Source organism: Meles meles, chromosome 4 (assembly GCF_922984935.1).
Source record: "Meles meles chromosome 4, mMelMel3.1 paternal haplotype, whole genome shotgun sequence".
NCBI lineage: Eukaryota > Metazoa > Chordata > Mammalia > Carnivora > Mustelidae > Meles > Meles meles.
The window spans coordinates 40,832,737-40,845,324 of record NC_060069.1 but is presented as its reverse complement, the minus strand read 5'-3'; the positions used below and the strand labels follow the sequence as shown (position 1 = coordinate 40,845,324).

Below are 12,588 nucleotides of genomic sequence, written 5' to 3'. Positions count from 1 at the left end.
TTTAACTTTTTATTGGCATTTGATATACAAACAGAAGAATGCAAGTTTGTAACCAGATCTGATTAAGCTATTATTTTTGTTACATTCATATGAAATTTGCTGATCCAAAGGCTTTTTTTAAACCTCTCACTTCTCTAAGATTTCTAAACTTTATATGCAAGAATGTCGAAATAGTAATGTACTTTTTTTTTTTTTTTTTTAAAGATTTTATTTATTTATTTGACAGACAGAGATCACAAGTAGGCAGAGAGGCAGGCAGAGAGAGAGGAGTAAGCAGGCTCCCCGCTGAGCAGAGAGCCCAATGTGGGGCTCGATCCCAGGACCTTAGGATCATGACCTGAGCTGAAGGCAGAGGCTTTAACCCACTGAGCCACCCAGGTGCCCCAATAGTAATGTACTTTTAAAAAATTTTATTTTAATTCCAGTGTAGTATAGTTAACATACAGTATTATGTTAGTTTCAAGTATACAATAATATAGTGATTCAACAATTCTGTACATTACTCAGTGCTCATCCTGATAAGTGTGTTCTTAATCCCCTTCACCTCTTTCACCCATCCCATCTCTGATAACCATCTGTTCATCCGTTCCCTACAGTTAAGACTCTGTTTTTTGGTTTGTCCCTTTATCGTTTGTTCACTTAATCACATACTTTTTAAAAAGTGATCTCATTGCTTTAAAGAATAAAGTTTTTTAAAAAGACACATAAATCCTTTTTAAAAATTTTTAAGTTCAATTTAATTAATGTATAGCATCTTATAAGTTTCAAAGGTAGAATTTAGTGATTCATCAGCTGCATATAAGGGGACTGCTCGTTACATCAAATGCCCTCCTTAATGCCCATCACTGAATTATCCCATATCCCCACCCACTGCCCCTCCAGCAATCCTTAGTATGTTTCCTATAGTCTATAGGTCTATATATACTACAGTCCTACAGTCTATAGCCCTGTTATGGTTTCCTTATGGTTTCTTATGGTTTCCTCCCTCTCTGGTTTTTGTCTTATTTTATTTTTTCTTCCCTTCCCCTATGTTCATCTGTTTTGTTTCTTTAATTCCACATATGAGTGAAATCATGTGGTATTTGTCTTCTCTGACATATTTTGCTTAGCATAATACCCTCTAGTTCCATCCATATTGTTGCCCATGGCAAGGTTTCAATTTTTTTTTTTTTTTTTTTTTTTGGGTGGCTGAGTAATATTCATATATATATATATGTCATATCTTCTTTTTCCATTCATCTGTTGATAGACCTCTGGTCTCCTTCCATAGTTTGGCTATTGTGGACATTGCTGCTATAAACACGGAGATGTATGTGCCCCTTCAAATCACTATTTTTGTATCCTTTGGATAAATACCCAGTAGTGCAATTGCTGGGTCATAGGGTAGCTCTACTTTCAACTTTATGAGGAACCTCCATACTGTTTTCCAGAGTGACTGCACCAGCTTGCATTCCCAGCAGCAGTGTAAGAGGGTTCCCCTTTCTCCACATCCTTGCCAACATCTGTCATTTCTGACTTGTTAATTTTAGCCATTCTTACAGTTGTGAGGTGATATCTCATAGTGGTTTTGATTTGTGTTTCCCTGATGCCGAGTGATATGGAGCATTTTCTCATGTGCCTATTGGCCATTTGTATATCTTCTTTGAAAAAATGTCTATTTGTGTCTTCTAAGCATGTATCCTAATGAGGCAAATTGCCCTTTGTTCTCACTCTTGTTTGTTTATGGAGTAAGGAAAAGTTACTTTACTTATAATACCATGTAAGCTCTCCATTTCAAAGTTCTTTCTACAAATCATCATTTTTAACCAGTATTTCCTCCTCCCTTACTTATGTGTTTACATTATTTCCTTTTATTTTAAGTAGCAACTCATTAACTTCCCGATAGTCTCAAGTGATCTAAATTATTTTTCTGATAGGAGCTCATCCATAGTCTTAAACAGATAATAATGTAGTTTCAGGAATTATATGTTAGGTACATGAAGACAGTATTGTCAACTACAGGCTGTGTAATCGCTTTGTCTAAATAATTAGATATTAATTGTCCAGGTGCTAATACTCCACTGTTAGATTATTTATGGCCTCTGATTTTTTTCTCCTCTCTTCTGCCTTAATGATCACTCTTTTCCTTTTCTCCTTCTGGCAGAGGGGGTAACCGGTAACTCTAAAATGCTTATAATTTGTTTCAAGCAGTTCTGTTTGCCATATTACTATTAGCAACATTTGCCAGGATTTCCTGAGTGATCATTAAGACTGCTTGGCTTAAGCTATTAACTATGTGAATTACAGACAGGTACAGGGACCTGTCCATTGTCTTCAGTAACGATTCTACCTGATAGATGCATAGATTTGACCATTTCAGATGGTTCATATATAGTGTCCCATTTGAGCTCTGCAATAAGTTGTACACTTGTTACTTTGCATATTCCAAATTGTTTCTCGGCAACCAAACATACCCAGTTTCCACTATCATTGACATATCATTTTCTTAAGAATGTAGTACAGTTAATTGTGTTGCCTTTCTGCCATCTCTTGGGTCCTCTTCTTTTCACATACACCCTATTAATTAGTTGACTTGCTCCTTTCTCACGTAATTAAGATTCAGTGTTTCTGCTGTTCAGGGATCATCGTTCTCTTTTCCTTGTTCCCCTTTTCTTTCATTATTTTGTTTGCAGGGTAGATCCACTCCCAGCTTACCCCAGGTCATCGATAGCTAATGTGAAGAGCCAGTTGCTGTGGCATTTCAGAGGCCAATCTTCTCTCTGTCACCTGGTCCTCAATCCCTGCTCTTGGCCAAGTCCTATTTTTCCTGCCTTAGAGTCTCATATTAGCTATAATTCATTTTGTTCTATACAACAGTACTTATGGCTTCCCTGCTAAACTTCCATTCTTCTGTTTCCTGAAACATCATTGAACTATCCTTATTTCCCTTATATTCAACTCTGTTTAACAGTGGGAACCACACAACTAACACATAAAGAAATTGATGTCAGAAATAACTGCTTTATAAAATACATCTCACTTTCTCATAGTAATGTTCAAATTCTTACTCTACTTTCTCAGTTTGTTTTTAAATCCCATTCCCCTCTAACTTGGTAAGAATTCTTCACATTCATAGCATTATATTTGGATATGGACTCTTTCTACCCCCTTTCTCTGGACTTCTCATGTTTCCCATGCTCATTCCCCTTGTTTTTCTATAATTGTACGTGGTGTCCTAAGGTGGGGCTTATATACCTTTTAAGACTAGATGTTACCTTTTTTCTATGTGAGATATATTTCCTTTTAACAGGCTTTATAGGACATATAGGACGTGCATTTTATACAGTCATTTTAATTCTCTACCCATGGAATGTTGGTCACATAAGTGTTGCCATGTACATCATAGAACCAGAAGGTGACCAGATGGTTTTCTATTATGATATAAAAGGACTCACTCATCAGTTAGTGTGATATCTTGATTGGCAGGATATTAAAGAAATAATTGTGGTCTCTTCATTGAAAAGCTTTTCTTTTTTTTTTTTTTTTAAGATTTTATTTATTTGACAGACAGAGATCACAAGTAGGCAGAGAGGCAGGCAGAGAGAGAGGAGAAAGCAGGCTTCCCACGGAGCAGAGAGCCCGATGTGGGGCTCGATCCCAGGACCCTGGGATCATGACCTGAGCTGAAGGCAGAGGCTTTAACCCACTGAGCCACCCAGGTGCCCCTGAAAAGCTTTTCTTAACTAAGCATTGCAAATAACCTCATTTTTTTCCTTCTAAAGAGTGCATATGAGCATAGTAAAGCTTCTGACAAAAATGACAAGCTCAGGGTGGGAGGTAGGGTGTAGGAATCAGCAATTCTAGCTGACCTCTTTCCTTTCCACTTTTCCTACCTGTGTCCCAGGCTTGGACTGGCTCCTTCTCTGTCTCTTAGCCAGGCTGGCCACTGCTGCTGCCACATCAGACCACTAGGGGCTTTTTTTTTCCTCACACTGTGTTTGAGTCTGTCCTTTGTCTCCTCATTGAGCTGAAACAAGACTGGCATTTTTCAAAGTGAACTGCAGTGGAAAATGCTACCTTCTATCCCTCACTATAAACCTCCCTTCAAAAACACATGAGTTCATAGAGCATGTATTCTTCTTTTGTTCAAAAGTAGCTAAGCTGATCCCCAGATTCCTAGATACATAAATGAGCCACTGTCCCTTTTTCTGGCCCAGCCCTCTTAGAAGAAGCCATCCAAATCCTTGTTGGAGTTCTCAATTGAAGATCACCATGTTCTGAGGAGAAGTCCCTGGGCAGTAGTTGAGAAAGAAGTTGCTGGACCCTCACTGTGACTTTAGCCCAAGTGCACTGAATACCGTCTACAGTCTGCTACTAATAGTTTGCATAAAACAAAGCTATACCCTGCTTGAGTGCTGAGTGCTGAGCCTTGTCTCCTTTCTTCCTCGCCCTCTGCCACCAATGGAGAAAGGGATGTTTTCCTGTATTCTTCCAGAATGTTCTGTGAGTTCTCCTGATTTTACCAGTTATCTGTTTCCCATCTCTTTTTGGCATGCTACTGGGCATTGTGATACTTAATTTGCCATTCTTGTCAACTTCTCAGTGAGATGCTTACAAAAAGCTTGCAATCAGTGTTTAAGAAAGTAACCTCCAGTTTTTTATCATTCTACTGATCTCTGTTTGATGCATTACACTTTACCGAAGATATATTATGATCATTCACTCTTGATAACTGTCCCTTAAGGTAGGTTGTAGCCTTCAGTTAGAGTTCAGAAGCTAGAGAAGCAAAGTGATTGTCACACATCCAAATAAGCAGAGTTGGGAATGGACTTCTGATTCCAAAGTTTTCCCTCTATATCAGAGCTTCCTTCTCACCGTTTAAGTTGTGGTATGAACACAACCTTATTTTTGGGTGCTAACCATGCTTTCTCTGTCCCATATGGAGTGGAAAACCCCTGTCTCAGACACAGGAACACATGCGTCTGAAGCAGTTCTAGCATGCCACATGCATGCTGAGCTAGGATTCTCAGACCGATCATCTCTCTGTATGTGAAGTATACATATGAGCTGTAGGCTCTGGGCGCTCATCTGAGGCACGTTGCCCACTTGCTCCTCTGTTGTTTCTGTGCCCGGTGGCTCTGTGATGAGTCCCTCCAATTAACTAACCTTTCTCCTTGGAAGTTCCAAGACTGTTTTTCTGTTGGGGCTTATGGATTATTTGGGATAGAATTACCCACAGAGCTTATTTAAAAATGCACATTCCAAGTCCCACCCCACACTTGATACAGACTCTCTGGGAGTGGAGCCAGAAAAGATCATTGTGAATAAGCTCTTCAGATAATTGTATGATCTAAGACACCGTGTGTTGTGATGTAATTTTAATTGACCTTCTCTTTTCTTGATACTTCATATTTCTACTTAATTTACTTGAAGCCTAACCAGCTCTCACCATTCTTTTCAAGTCTAAGAACCATAGTTTCATTCTTGAAGAATGAAAGCCTTAGGGTTCCCTCACACTACTAGAGTAAAGGCACTGTGGAGTTTCTGGACCTTTTTCCAAAGTACAGCGTCTGCTGAGCTGAGACTCATGCTCCTGTCAGAGAAAGCCTGGGAGGCCCACCTTGAGGCAGAGGGTGATCAGAAGCCACAGCATTAAAGAAGCAACAGTAACTTTCATTTGTTTGTTTTTAAGATCGAGGATAAGGAATCCAGCTTCTTCACTTTGGGGTCGGTCCTGGGAAGGGCTCTGTCCTGGGCATGTGCTTCACTGTGCCTGGCCACAACCAGCAGGCAGATTGTTTAGGACGTCATTCCCACCTGAGGAGATACTGTACAGACACTTTTCTTCCTGGGATTTATCAAAAAATGTCACATTCCTTGGACAGTTTTATTATGTTCTAGGTAATTAGAACTCAGTATTCTGGAACCTGGAGGTTTAGTGCACATAACTCATGTGAGGAGTTAATGAGTATCAACTTTGACACTTATCCTGCAGCTTAGGGCAAAATGGCTCAATGTTCTAGGCCTTGTTTTTCTCATCTATAATGCGAATATCTGTTCTGCTTATGTCGTGGAGTTTTTGTGAAGATGAAATGAGAAGGGTTACAGAAATGTGGCAGCCTTATTCAGAAATCAAGGTCTCTAGGGTGCAGCTTTTGCCGAGTAGCTTCTGAAAGCCCTTGTAAAGCAGTTTCACCTCAGAAGGAATGTTCCTTCTTTCAGGGATGTACAGTTTGCTTTTTCTTCCTCTCCTTTTCTCTTCTTTTTCACTCTTGCGGAAACTAAAATACTAAGTGAAGTGACACCCTCACTCCCACACTCCTCATCCAATTCTGGTTGCATCACAGGCTTTTCTTTTCTGCTGGCCTCACAGCATGCATGTGCCCTGTCACCTCTCGAGGTTTGGCTTTTCCGTTAGTGTTTCCCGTGGCGGCACATGCTTCTCGTCCCTAATGGCCATCTGTGAACACAGTGTTTTTTCCTGAGGCAGGAAGGACACCTTCTCTCCCCATCCATCAGATGAGGAGCTCAGTGCTATGTCGGGGGCTCCATGTCCCCCCTCGGGTTCTGTACTTGGACCCAAAGCCATGCCACTCTGTCTTCTGGCATGCCCTTTCCATGGTGTTACTTCATCTTAGCAAAGGCCCTCAGGATACATTCAGCCTCTTTTGCCCCCTGGAATGCCAAATGTCTCTCAGATTCTCTACACAATTCCACCTATTCCCATACTTTCTATTTTAAATATTTCTGGAGGTGGATTTGCATCACCTTCACTTTTAAAATTAACACTTCTCCTAAAGGTAGAAAACCTCATTATTTGATCATTAATCAGACACTGTCAAACTCGAGACAAGTCCCAGACAAAGGCGCCCATATTGTATTGCCAATTCCACAGCTGTTCCTAATGGACACTTGAAGATAGTGGTATTTTCCTCATAGCTAGGTGGTTCATTCTGCCGTTGCCTATATTTAGCATAGGGGATTTGGGCAAAATCAGATTGTCTATTTACCCCCGCAGTGTATTTCTGTCTCTTCCCAGCATTTTCTTGAGCTATATATAAAGATTTTTATTTCAAAATACTGAAAAATACGTAGATTTTTTATAAGTTCACTTCTGCCATCCCATGTTGCTTCTTTCTCCCATTGTCATAGTGCTTTTGTAACCCTTGAGAAACTCCATTGGGACTCATTTGTTCAAAATATAGTCTGGTGGTCCTGTCTTTGATAATTAAGTCAGTTGTGTTAAAACAAGAAACAATCAAGTATCTTAAACCATGTAAGCCAGAATTACCACCACTTCCTACAGAGCATAGCCCCCTTTGTCAGTTAATCATTGACTAAGGTACCAAGTTCAACAAAATCAGGAAATTGGTTTCATTTGTCTTTAATGTTAATCTTTTTCTCCTCTGGGCTCTCTTCCCTGGGGTGACCCTGCCCCACAGACATCCCTACACTTGAAGCTTTTCAGGATCTTTTCTTCTGCTCTCTCACCCCAAGGGCTAACTCTGAAATCCACCATTCCCAGTTGTCAACTCTGGCACGAGAGGCAACAGTTACATTAGGGAAATGCCCCAAAAGCCTGCATGGTTATTTTCATATTTTCACTGGGGTGGGGAGGGGGCATCAGTCTCACTTAAGGGAGGAGGAGCAGGGGCCAAACCTGCCACAGCCTGACTCATTGCAGACTCATTGCCCTGGAGATGCCCAATCCTTTCAGGCTTGAGCACTGTTGGCTTCTTCTTTTTCCTGTGCCCCAGACCTTCCAGATCTTAGGTTTTCCAGAGCATTTTACACTTCAGTTAGTCTTTTTATATATTATGCTAAAGTTCCCATACCTCTTGTAATTGATGTTCTGGATGCATCAGTGGGGTCGCCTACATTGCTCCTATTTTTTGATAGTGAAATTTCTGACAAAGAAACTTATTGTTGGAATGCATCATCTTCAAGCATTTGACATTTCTATACTATTGGGTAGTATCTTAATCTATGTATTAGCTATTTACAAATCGAAGGAAGCCTGTTTAGAGCCAAATCTGGTTCCTTGCAGTCCTGAGATTAACAAGGATGCTTGACTCTTGACATTAGGAAACTATCATGGAGAAGGAATGGGCGTGAAGGAAGGAAAAGATGAATACCTTGGGTGTGAAATAGTAGTTTCCCAGATAAGGCCATGAGATTTACAGGCTGGAGCTTACATGGTTTCAGCCTTGATTACATGACATCAATTCGAATTAAAGAATCACATGGCAAAGCAAAGCTCTGTGTCATGGAACTGTGCTGCTGAGTTGTATTGTCAGGGGACAGTCACCAGGAAGTGAATTCTGGTGTTCAAAACAGTTCTCATCCATGGTCTGAAAATGAAATGCAGTAAGGTGCTTATATAAGACTGTTTATTCCAAGCCAAATAAGGGAACTTCTGGGTACTGACATTTGTCTTTGGGGTATGTGCTCTTCCCTAGCACTGTCTAGTAGAACTTTCTGCAATGGTAGCAATGTTCCTGTCTGCATCATTCAGTTCAGTAGCTACTAGCTCTATGTGAACACATTGAACCCTTGAAATAAGGTTATTATGACCGAAAAACTAAATTTTAATTTCGTGTAATGTAATTGGAAATAGCTGCATGTTGCTGGAGGTTGCCGTATTAGTATAGCTGTAGATGTTCAGTGTGATGTTATTTTGCCATTCTCTTGATTTCAGCCAATTGGGTTTTCATATACTTGATCTCATATGTGCATGACTGTGTGATCTTTTTACTTTTTAAATTTTTTTAAGTAGCCTCCACACCCAGTGTGGGGCTTGAACTCACAATCCTGAGATTGAGAGTCACACACTCCACTGACCGATCCAGCCAGGTATCCTCAACTGTGTGATTTTTTTTTTTAATAGTCAAAGAAATTTATACAGTATAATTGGTATGCTGTGTTCTTTAGACCCAGGGATTTCTTTTTTTTTTTAACAAGCTTAAATGGTTACAAAAACCCTACCTGCAGATGGGGTAAACAGTGTGGATGGTATTCTCTGTTGCACAGAGAGCAGTTGATTAGCTGGTGAGGCAGAAGGCCATGTGGGCCCAACCTGTCAGAGGCCTGAAACTTGGCCCCTGCAGCAATGGATTCATTGTGATAGCATGTCCCAGGCTTGCCCTTTTTGAAAAGCATTTCGCAAGCCTTTTCTATCCTCTTTGAGGCAAAAAGTGCCATAGAAGTACAGTCAACATTATTATCCCAATGAGCTCAAAGATTCTCATTTCACACTGTAAAAGTGAGATGATTGACTTGCATCGTGAGCATTGCTAAAATATGTCATCAAAGTCAAGGAAAGTTAAAAATTATTACCTATAAATTGCTTTTAAACAGGTGTATTCCACAGTACAATGAGTGGCATTTCTAAAGCTTTGGTTAATATTCATTTGAAAACTTTCAGTACGTGGGAGGAGGAACTATCTCTTAAATTACCTTCTCCTCTGCCGAATCGGTCTTTTATATACTGTAGCTTTTTCAGTATAACTTTATTTTTAAGCACGAATATGGAGTATGAGTTTGTTTAATTAAAAATATATAAATTGACAAGATGTACAGTCAGCCTTCCGACAATTGGCCTGCGTGGTGAATGCACAATAACTGGTCTCAATGGGAGTCTCGACCATGATGGGGCAGCCTGAAGAAATCATCCCCAACTCCCTGCTCCTCTGAAATATAGATAAGATGTATTTTAGTTTCTTCAGGGAAGAGGGTTCAATAATGTTTTATAGTTACTCATTTCTAGAAACCCTAGTCAGGCACCTCTCATGACAAGCTGTGATGCATCACGAATAAAATAAAGCATATTACTAAGTTGTCTGCATTTTCCAGAAAGAGGACCCCTTTTCAAGTCTGAAGTGAAACCCTGACGCACTTCGGGAATTTGTAAGACGTGACTTGATGTACATGTGCGGCTGTGTGTGGGTGCATGCCGAGAGTATGCTTTGCATTTTAGAAGTGGGTTTTGGGGAGAACTAATTATCAGGCTTGGTGCATTAAAGACTTAACTTTTGTTTTCTTCAGATTGCCACCATAAACGTTTGTTTTTAACAAGAGGAGTTTGGGCATCTTCTCTTTTTTACCTTATTTTGCACTGGCAAAAAATTTACCAGAATAACCAAAAACTTCAAAAGTGTGCGTCTCGTCTGCGTCCTGCATTTGGTGCTGGACTATTAGGGCAGGTTTAAGGAATCTTGTTGAGGTCATTGCCTCAAAATTATGTTGTAAAAGCTAATCAAGCTAACCAAGTTTTTAAGTAATGCTGTATAATTTTTAAAACTCGAGCTTTGCAAAATGGGACCTTTGGGTAGCGCTTTGTGACTATGCAGAAGCTGTGAGCAGGCAGCAGATAGTTATCCTACAGGTGGGTTTGAAGAGAAAGTTCAAGAAGAACCCAGCAGCTGGAGGGTGTACGTCTCACAAGAAGAGGTACTCATTTCAACTACAGCTAGTGATTGCCAAGTGGGTCCAGCGATAGGCAGTATGAATTTTTAAAGAAAAGGTAGAAATTATTTTTTTATGTGGCATCTCCCAGCTTTAAAAACTGGCTCCGGTATCTTTAAAGCACCATACAAGCCCGAACAGAACATCTACAATCCAGGGGATGGTATTCATAGTATTGATTTTTATTTTCTGTCTTATTGAAGATTTTGCAATCATTAGACTGTTAGAGAACCCGAAGAACCATGCCGTTTCACGGTATCTATGACCAACCTTGTGTTCTTTTGAATGTCTTAGGTTTCTGACAATGATCGGTCCTCTCCCCCAACCCCAAAGTGTTGAGTGGGCACATTGCATTTGAAGGTTTGGGAGCAGACTCTGAGGGGCGAGTACACCCCAGCCCTCCCCATGGGGTCGCAGGAACCTACTGCTGTGGTTCTAGACTGGATTAGACATATAGGTTCCAGGTTGGGACTGCCTGTGACCCCATTCTGATGAGCCTCCATGCTTGAGTTGGGGTGAAGAAAATAGTTGCAGGAAATAACGTGCTCCCTGGGGGTGAGAGAATCAAACAGAATTCAGGAAGAATGCTGGGAAAGCCAGCTAGCACCTGGAGGTCCTCAGACATCCCAGAGATGGTAGAAGCATATTAACCTTCAAGTAGAGAGAGGGATGGCATCTCTTAAGCAGCACCGAAACAAACAATGAAAAGCAAAACAACAACAAAACACTGTCTTGGTAATTAAGCCAAAGAGGCGGCCACCAGGGACTCAGAGTCAGCTAGCATAGATAGTAGGAACTTAGTAAATATTTGTTGAATTGAATTTTTCTTATTGTGGAAAAATAACAGCTGCTATTTATTAAATCACTAGCACTTCACTAAGCACTTTATATGTTTTTCTGATCCTACAACAACCATGCAAAGGCAGATACCCTCCCCAGTTTCTATATGAGGGAACAGAGGCTCAGAGAGGGAAGCAGCTTGTCTCAGTACAGGCAGCTCAGAAGTCTGAAGGTCTCTGATTTCCAAATCGGCACTGATTAGAGAAGAGTCTGGTTAAGGAAGCTACCACCTTCACGACATGTCTTCTAGGAAATGGGCTGACCACATCATAGCATCAGAGTTGGGTTTGTGGGGACATGTTAGCTTTCAGATCTGCATGTCTGACCTTGCTGTAAGTACAGCATTGACTGAGAGCATTGCGTGTTGACTGCATGCTTCTATGTCTTATTCATTGCATGTTCAGGAAAGTTGATTTCATGACCAAGAGTTGTTTTGGTAAGCCAGAAACTATTTGACTAGGCCATCATGCACACTAAAAAAGAGTCCTTAGTTGTTGTGTTGTAATGGAAAGAATTTTTTAACCGGTTCCCCTTGTCACTGTAGGTTTAAAAAAACCTATGTGGGGGCACCTGGGTGGCTCAGTGGGTTAAAGCCTCTGCCTTCGGCTCAGGTCATGATCCCAGGGTTCTGGGATTGAGCCCCGCATCGGGCTCTCTGCTCAGTAAAGAACCTGCCTTCCCCCCCCCCCCCCCCGCTCTGCCTGCTTCTCTGCCTATTTGTGATCTCTGTCTGTCAAATAAATAAATAAAATCTTGAAAAAATAAATAAAGACTGTTTTGTTTAAAAAAAAAAAAACCTATGTGGATGCACATTTTTATCTCCTTTAAATGGGAAAGAATATTAATATTTCTTTATAATGTAACTCACATTTTCCATAAAAAAGAAATAGTATTTTCTGATTTGTTCACTATATACCCTATAAAGGATTTTTAATAAATGCTATGCATGAAGGACACTTTACACACGAATTGTCATGTGAATAAGGCTAATACTGATTCAAACTATTTTTTTAAACCACCACATGTCAATATTTATTACATTTCAATTTTTTTCTTATCAAGAATGAAATTCCTTTAAGTAGATAACTAAATGAGTTCTATTTTTGTTCAAAAACTTAGTAAAATTATGGAAAAGACCAAGATTATCGTCAGAATTGTCCTATTCTCCAGCCCAAGTTCTCAGCTAATGTCATCAGTCAGGCACCAGCCCTGTGACCCTTGGCCTCACTCTCACTGGGGAGCTGCCCTCCTCACCCAAGGCTGTTTCAGCCAAGCCAGAGAACATGCAGGCTTGGACTACAGATG

At 40.4% G+C, this 12,588-nt stretch overlaps 1 protein-coding gene across 1 annotated transcript in view; it reads left to right on the top strand.

The window, feature by feature from the left end:
* Positions 1 to 12,588, top strand: part of HACD2 (3-hydroxyacyl-CoA dehydratase 2) — a 120,988-nt gene that overhangs the window by 84,935 nt on the left and 23,465 nt on the right.